Below are 6,209 nucleotides of genomic sequence, written 5' to 3' on the forward strand. Positions count from 1 at the left end.
AATTCCTACCTTCCTCTGCCAAGGGACAAGCCCAAAAGGCATCCTTTAAATCTATCACACTAAACCATTTGTGGTCATGAGGGATCTCACTTAATAAGGTATAGGGGTTTGGCACCACTGGGTGCCTGATCTGTACTATTCGATTTAATGTTCTCAAATCCTGCCCCAATCGATAAGTTCCATCGGATTTCCGCACTGGTAGTATTGGGGTATTATAAGGAGACATACATGGCTCCAACAGTCCATCTCTAATCAATCCTTCAATTACTGGCTGCAGTCCTCGTTTACCTTCTATGGAAATGGGATATTGTCGTTCACAGACAACGTCCCCTTTTTCCTTTTTTTTAAAATTTACTTCAAGGGGAGGGATCTGTAGTTTTCCACAATTCCCTTCCCTAGCCCATACAATAGGGTCTATCTCTCTCTCCACATCCTTTGTCAACATTGCCTTTTGTACAACTAATTCTTTTTCCTGAATTCCAATCCCCAGTTCTAAGAGGATAATTAAGTCTCTCCCTAATAAGTTACTTCCTATATCAGGGATATACAACAGTTCCCCTGCGACCCTATCCTTAGGACCTTCTATCATCATAGGTTCAACTACTGGAACAGTAAATCCTTCCCCTTTTACCCCCGAAACAGTAATTGACTGTGTTGACATTCCTACTTTCTTTGGTTTAACATTCAGCGATGACCGTGCTGCCCCAGTATCTACTAGGAAGACGACCTCTTCCCTACAGGGTCCCACCTTCAGGTTTATCAAGGGTTCCTGGTGGGCCCCCGAGGGCAGGAACCCCTGACACTCCTATTCTTCAAAATTCATAAGCGGAATTGCCCTCTCTTCCCTTTTCAGAGCAGGACATTCCCGCTTAAAGTGCCCTATCTTTCCGCAATAATAGCATCCTGCCTGTGGAGACCTCCAGCTCTGCCCCTGTCGCTCGAACCCTCTATCAAACGCTCCCCCTTGTCCTCTCTGTCCGACATGCTGCCACGCACCGCTCCGGTTGGTCACTATCGGTTCCATTCTTTTCTTAACTACCTCATCAACCGCAGCTACCATCATTTTCACCTTCTGTTTCTGTCTCTCATCCTCTCTCTTTACAAACACTTTCTGTGCCTCTCTTAACAATTCATCTAATGGCTTTTCACTCCACCCTTCTATCTTCTGTATCTTTCTCTGTATGTCTGGCCATGCCTTTGTCACAAAATGTACTTTCAAAAGACCCTGTGCCACTGGGTCCTCAGGGTTCATTCCAGAATATTTCCGCATTGAGTCTCTTAATCTTTGCAAGAAAGCTGAGGGAGTCTCACCTTTCTCCTGTCTAACTTCAAAGGCTTTCGTCAAATTCTGTGACTTTGGAACTGCCTCTCTTATTCCTTTTAGAATCAGGTCTTTCAATTCCCTCATTTCTTCTCTATGCTCTGGGTTTTGGTTTTCCCACTGGGGGTCTCTGAGGGGAAACTTCACCTCTCCCTGTCCAGCATCCCCATCTCGAATGGGGTGTTCCCTGTCCCATATTTTAATGGCTGCTCCCCATATAAGTCCCCTTTCTTCCCCAGTAAATAGTATATTCAAAATAGACATTAACCCAGCCCAGGTATACAGACTGGGCCCCAAAAATTGATCAATTTGTTCAGACAGCCCTACCGGATCCTCAACCAGGACCTTCATTTCTTTAAATGTTCTGACCTCCCCACTGCTGAGGGGGACACTTACAAACCCAATCTCTTTGTCCCCTATTGGTACCTCCCGAAGGGGATAAGTCATTACGTTCTTCCCCTTTTTCTTTTTTAAAGAAATATTGCAGTATTTCTAGCTCCCCATAACTTCAAACACCAATTCATCAATTCATGCTTGACTAACCTTAAAGCCTGTTCCAAACTTTGTAAATATATTTATATATTTACGTTCATTTATTCAGTATTTAATATTCAAAATGTAAAATGCATACACTTCTCAATTTTGAAATCCACTGTACTCACCCAGTTTTAGTCCCTTAATTTAAATCCAAAATTAGTTTTCTTAAGTAGTGCTGACCAATCATTGCTCAATTACAATACTATAGGTCGTGAAATAATCCGAGCTGCCTTAAAAGAATTTGTCTATTCAAGTTTAACAAAAACTTCTAATGCATGAACAATGGCCGAATCCAAGGTCACAGATATTAACCATAGAATTTTGTTTTTACTACAATCTAATGTTGAACTGAAACTTCAACTGTCCTCCATAAATCGCTTTTATGTAAAGATAAAAGAGATTAGTTAGAAACTGATAGTAAGGCAGTTATGACCTGTAAAAAGAACAGGAGTTATCATTCTTTTTTTTTCATAATCTCTATAGAATCCTTCACCTTTAAAGAAATCATGTTAAGTTTCCATAATAAAAATCAGATTCAAAACAGTCCCGGAACTCAAGCTCCAGGGAATAAAACGCAAACATTCAATCACCAACAAACAAATGTGCATTCAAACCAAATCACAAAGGGTTAAACTTTCTACCAGCTGTACAGCTCTTTTCATTCTCTCTCTCTCTCTCTCTCTCTCTCTCTCTCTCTCATTGACAAATAAATTCAGATATTTACAAACCCAGTCTTTGTCCGACCTGTATTTTGGCCAGAAGAGGCGGGACGAAGAATGGATTCCTTAGTCCATACGAAGCAACAATATTTAATCATCTTTTTCCCCTGTACAAGTATTATTTTCCCAATTCCACAACATCCTCCCCAAAGGACTTTCTGGAGGTATGTTGTAAGGGACCCCGCCTCCAATTCCATTGCTTTTTCCTTCTTTTCTTTTCCCAGAGGCTTTTTCCTTACCCACGGCACAACCCATATTGAGTTCCTTCGTTAGTCCCTTATTAACTACTAAAACTTAATCCCGGCCACCAAGGCAATACTTAAAAGTCAGGTTTCTTACCTTGGTCTGTGCACAGAGTTGCCTGGCCCCTTTGTGCCGTATTGTCGATCGAGCTCCTATCACTGTCTGATTCAGATGTCTCTCTTGTGGGATTCGTACCAGTCGCCCAAGGGAGCAGACCAAACCAGGACACGAGACCGCTCCTCAATGGGGAACGGGACACGTCTTCCCAGTGTCCAAGGCCAGCCACTCCCCCCGGCGATGGAAGAACATCCCGGACAGCCCCCAGTTGTGAGAAACAAAGCTCACACACCTCAATAATTGCAGTCCGAGACAAAATCTGAATCAGTAGTGCCATTTATTTTACACTTGCAAGTGGGTGTGATGTCCAGTGCCTAAAAGGTAGAGGACATACACACACCAAATTCAATTCATACACAACATTTATGATTTGATGTCTTTTGTTTTACATTGCTCCTCCCCAGTTTACATCTTCCACTTCCCTAAGACCGGCCCCCATTACCCCTGTTTATCTCTTGCCTTATCCGGCCTTGTCTGTGACAAAATGCTTATTTCTGGCCTCACCAGGCTGTTTGACCTCATCCTGCTGTAGGTCATTGTTAGGCATATTATTTCTTCATCATTATCTGTGCCTTTCCCGAGGCCGTTCTGATCCCTATGACCCTTTTAATTGGGGTTTGTTCCTGTGTTTTTGTAAAAGTGGGAAGCAGATGTTTATACTTACTGTTTGTACAGGCGTATCTAGCTTAACTTCATCCCCTCACAACATCTTATCTACTTGCCCATAATGTCTACCTTCTGACATACAGTTTTAGCTAATACAAAAACAATTATATATTTCCTCCACATCGTTTCCATTCTTGTTGACTCAGCTCTTGGCTAAAACAATTACACACTGGTGTGAGTTCATTTTACTTTGTAAGATGGAATTGCAGAAGTAACATTAATTTACCTATATCCCACAGGGGCTACTCCTCTTTCCAAATTCCACCTTACTATTGTTAATAGTCTGCACTCTGGAAATGTTATTTCTCTACCTTGGTCAACTTGTAACTAAGGCACAGTGATGTCAATTAGATCGAACCATTCATCACCATTTGTGCCATTATTAGGCCGATCTGTTTGTGAAGGCTTCGGCTGTTAGAGAATAAGCCTTGATTTTTGTACCTGGCATTTTAAATACTCACTCTTTACACTTATCTTATTATTTGCTGCTGATGTGTAATAATCATCATTACAATGATTGAACTTGCTGTGTTTGCTGACCCATTCTTCCTGCCTTAACCATATCGATCCACCGTTGTATGAACTCGACCGGTGAGTGCAGATATTGTAAAACACCCTTCACCTGACAAGCCCTCACCACAACGTTGTTGCTTTCAGACCCTATCCACACCACTAGTTAGACGATTGTTAGAAAACAGGGGAACGCTGACAGCGATCAGGGAAGTGTGATCATCGAAAGTGAGGCATCACTTAATAAAAACCACCGTTTGTGCTCTTCAATAAAATACTTGCTGCTTTGGTGTTCCTGGTGCGTTTGCTCCAATCTCAAGCAGTAATGATGTGTTTGTGTATTGGGGGAAGAAGCTGAACAATGAAATTGGGCAAGAAAAAGTGAGACCGAGAGACTGAGTGAGTAATTAAAAGGACGTTGCTTGATGAATGGAAGTGTGAGAGTGCGAAGCTGTGAGCAACCTCTGGTGGCTGCAAAAGCCTACTGCACCTGGTATTCCCAGGCGGTCTCCCATCCAAGTACTAACCAGGCCTGAGTCTGCTTAGCTTCCGAGATCAGACGAGATCGGGCGTTTTCAGACTAGTATGGCCGTAGGCACAGACTGCTTCCATTTCTGCTTCCTTAAAGGCGCACACTGCTGCATTTACAACAACATTTTGCCATTCAATCATCCTGCACCAAAACATTTCTTTTTCCTTTGCCTTTCTATTCTCCCATCTCCATCTTCAGTTCCTCTACTTCACCCTAGACACACACACACACACACACACACACACGTTTATTACACAACAGGATCAACTCTTTCACACTCACTCCACTCCATTTCATTACATGCCCATCCAAACTGCTTCACAAATAAACTCCTTTCCAAATTATAACCACAGCAACATACACACACCACAATGCTGTTTAGCCCCTACAACCTCTGCCTCCATTCAAACATCATGGCTCAGCTCTTGCCCAACTTCATATACAAGCCTCTGGCCCTTGGTACTGTGTGAAACAAAGCTCACACACCTCAATAATTGCAGTCAGAGACAAAATCTGAATCAGCAGTGTCCTTGATTTTACACTTGCAAGTGGGTGAGATGTCCAGTGCCTATAAGGTAGAGGACATACACACCAAGTTCAATTCATACATAATATTTATATGATTTGATGTCTTTTGTTTTACACTGCTCCTCCCCTGTTTACATCTTCCACTTCCCTAAGACCGGCCCCCATTACCCCTGTTTATCTCTTGCCTTATCCGGCCTTGTCTGTGACAAATTGCTTATTCCTGACCTCACAAGGCTGTTTGACCTCATCCTGCTGTAGGTCATTGTTAGGCATATTCTTTCTTCATCATTATCTACCCCCTTCATCTGTGCCTTTCCCGAGGCTGTTCTGATCCCTTTGACCCTTTTAATTGGGGTTTGTTCCTGTGTTTTTGTAAAAGTGGGAAGCAGATGTTTATACCTACTGTTTGTACAGGCGTACCTAGCTTAACTTCATCCCCTCACAACATCTTATCTATTTGCCCGTAATGTCTACCATTGTTTTACTGGCACGTCTCATTCTAACATACAATTTTAGATAATACAAAAACAATTATATATTTCCTCCACATCGTTTCCATTCTTGTTGACTCAGCTCGTAGCTAAAACAATTACACGTTGGTGTGAGTTCATTTTACTTTGTAAAATGGAATTGCAGAATTGCAGACGTAACATTAATTTACCTATATCCCACAATTTCCCCCTTTTCTTTAATTACCATTTGTTATCTTCTGCATTTTTCTTTTAGGGGCACCTGTTTCATCAAGGCTGTTTCAATGAGTCTTTGGGTGAGCCCTCGTATACAGGGTATGATACAACAGCCAATGGCCACCAATACCCCAACTACTACTATCAGGGAAGGAAGGATAGAAACCACCATCCCCTTCTACCTTCCAATCCAGGACTCAAGCCATCCTGTGAGAGATGTGTCTACTCCTGGATTCTCAGCCAATTCCTCTGCTCAGGTAGTCAATCCTCTTAAGACCCGAGTAATTGAACCATCAGGTGCAGTGTTATTAGGAATAAAGGTACAACAACTTCCTCCTAACATCACACAC

General features: G+C 42.3%; 1 non-coding gene across 1 annotated transcript; it reads right to left on the reverse strand.

Moving 5' to 3' along the window:
* Positions 1 to 4,591: 4,591 nt before the first annotated feature.
* LOC140491707 (5S ribosomal RNA) lies at positions 4,592 to 4,710 on the reverse strand. The gene has a single exon (XR_011963379.1). It is a non-coding gene; the product is annotated as a 5S ribosomal RNA (ribosomal RNA).
* Between the last annotated feature and the right edge of the window lie 1,499 nt (positions 4,711 to 6,209).

This window comes from Chiloscyllium punctatum, chromosome 19, assembly GCF_047496795.1.
Source record: "Chiloscyllium punctatum isolate Juve2018m chromosome 19, sChiPun1.3, whole genome shotgun sequence".
NCBI lineage: Eukaryota > Metazoa > Chordata > Chondrichthyes > Orectolobiformes > Hemiscylliidae > Chiloscyllium > Chiloscyllium punctatum.